The sequence below is a fragment of the Triticum dicoccoides genome, chromosome 6B (assembly GCF_002162155.2).
Source record: "Triticum dicoccoides isolate Atlit2015 ecotype Zavitan chromosome 6B, WEW_v2.0, whole genome shotgun sequence".
Lineage (NCBI taxonomy): Eukaryota > Viridiplantae > Streptophyta > Magnoliopsida > Poales > Poaceae > Triticum > Triticum dicoccoides.
In genome coordinates this window covers 715031896-715034565 of record NC_041391.1, presented here as the reverse complement: position 1 = coordinate 715034565, position 2670 = coordinate 715031896, and the positions used below count along the sequence as shown (strand labels likewise).

The 2670-nt window shown below is 43.0% G+C and overlaps 1 pseudogene; it reads left to right on the top strand.

Annotated features, from left to right (window-relative positions):
* The first annotated feature begins 486 nt into the window (after positions 1 to 486).
* LOC119321629 lies at positions 487 to 2521 on the top strand (annotated as a pseudogene).
* Positions 2522 to 2670: the final 149 nt, after the last annotated feature.

Genomic DNA, 2670 nt, shown 5'->3' with positions numbered 1-2670 from the left:
TGGCATTTTTTATCTAAAAGTTGTGTGGACGGGTTTTAGAGGAGGATGGGGGATTATCTTAATAGAGACCATCAGTTGTAGCCTGTAAGTAAAGTGTACGATGGTGTGAAAGATTTATGCAAAGTAGGAGAGAGAGGCCTATTTTACTGGAGAAGACACGGTTCTTGTCAAGTCACCGCGGTCGTCTCCTGCGCATGCTCACCCACTACTCCGACGCGCCTCCCCCGCTGACTGCATCACTTGCTTGCTTTGCTCTCGTCCGTTTTACATATACCCATCCATAGGCACAGCTCCTGAGCTCATCCATCTCAGCTTCACCATCCTTTTGCACCACTACATTGCAGTCCAGACTAGCTCCATTTAATCCTCTCCCATTTCCACTCCCCACGATTGTGTTGGTGGTCAATGTCGTCCACCACTGGGCAGGCAGCTCCTAGTCCTAGCTCGCCCGCTGTGGCAAATGCAGCTCCTCCGCCAGCGACCACCATGGAGCCCAAGATGGACGCCGGGCTGCTAGCATTAGCATGTTCTGGCTCTTTCCACGATCTGGAATCATTCCTCGACGGAAAACCAGCCGCCTACACCATCGGAAGCTCGGCCACCCGGCCACCTTCTCTGTACGCGGTTACAGTTGAAGGTGACACTCTACTCCATGTGGTCGTTGCTAGCCATGGCGAGTCTGAGGACTTACTGAACAAAGCCAATCTCGTCTACGGCAAGGCACCCAGCCTCCTCTTTGTGCAAAACAATGGGGGAGACACACCCCTGCACTTTGCTGCACGGGGGGGCAACTTGCCAATGGTGTCTCTTCTCATTGATCTTGCCAATAGTCAGGGCATTAACAATGGTAAAGGGCTGCTGGAGACACAAAACAAGCTCAAAGAGACAGCGTTGCATGAGGCCGTCCGCATTGAGAACAATGATATGGTCAACTTTGCTCATGACCCATGCTCCAGAGTTGGCCACCATTCCTGCTGAAGGTACTTCGCCATTGTATCTTGCCATCTTAATGGAAAATAAAATCGTCGCCAAAACACTCTACGAGTTGAGCAGTGGGGTTCTTTCATACTCTGGACCGAATGGACAAAATGCGTTGCACGTTGCTGTTCAGCGGAGCCAAGGTACCAACTTTAATCTGAATTTCACCTACCATTATTAGATATATGTAGTACTCCCTCTGTATCAAAATAGAAGACGTTTTTTGAGACTATGATAGTGTCAAAAAAGTCTTATATTTTGATACAGAGGGGTACCATTTAGCATACATTTGCCTCATTACTAGTTTACCATTTGCATCCAGGCTGTTAGTGTGTTGTTAGGTTCAAAATTTACCTCAATGAGACATTTAGGAAGGATATTTAGTTAGTCCTGAAGACCTGTCATCTTTTGTGGGGGCGTAACCCTTATAATATGATTTCGTTAATGAGATTTAGGTGAACTCCTGTCGCAATAAAAGGAAAAAAAACGATTCAAATTATGTGAAAGATGTGAAATTTAGATATTCCATAATGTTATTCGACCCAGAAGATGTATTGTATGCAACAGAGAAACTACTTTATTTCGCCCATACTGAATCGATTCTGATACCATACAAAACTTGGAGAAGAGGTGTATGAAGAGACTCTGTTTCATTTCATCCAGTTTGCAACTTTTTGACCACCAATAAACAAAGTTAGTAGACAAAACATGTCAACTTCATGAACCATAACACTCCACTAACCACCGTGTGCAAAAATCTAGTGCACATGACCTTGACTTTGTATACTGATGCATGTACACATTTCCTTTAGCATCCTTTCATAGTGCTTTTTTGCTCCCTAATATTGATTGGTTTAACGGAAAGACACCACTCGCAGATATCACGAAGATGTTGTTAGAATGGAACAATGACCTTACACTACAAGGGGATGCAAACGGAAGTATACCTCTTCAGTTTTCCATTGTAGCTATTCCGTGTCCAAGAAAAAGAGACAGCCAACCCATATGTTTAGAATTATTGAAAGTCAATCCAGATGTACTGTATCAACCAGACCGCAATGGATCATTCCCGACACAGGTGGCTGCATCCGTTGGTGCAACATCAATCATCACTGATTTTCTTATGAAGTCACACAATTGTGCTGGCTTGCTTGATGCTAGGGGAAGGACATTTCTTCATGTTGCTGCTGACAGAAAGAAAACAGCGATTGTCGACTATGCTTGTCGAAACATATCGCTGTCATGGATTTTGAATATACAAGACAAAGATGGGAATACTGCACTCCACATAGCTATAAGAAAAAGAAGTATGAGAATGTTTTGTTCTCTGTTAGGGAATAGACAAGTACACCTGAATTTGATGAATGAGAAAGGGGAGACTCCATCAGATATAGCACATCAAAATCTTCGTAAAGAAATGGGATCTATCAAGGGGGTAATATATATGAGCCTTTTAAATTTAAAACACGGCGTTGGAGGTGAACAAGAGTAATTGAGGTTTGCATTGTTTAATATTTATTATTCTAATTTTGTAGGAAAATGAACCAGAAATACTCAATGTACTCAAATATATCGGTGCTAAAAGGGGTATTTCTCACCAGGGTTTCTTGAATGAATATGATACTGACCAAGCAAGACAGGATGAAATACATTTCTTGAGTCAAATGAAAGAGGGGACACAAAGTCGATGTG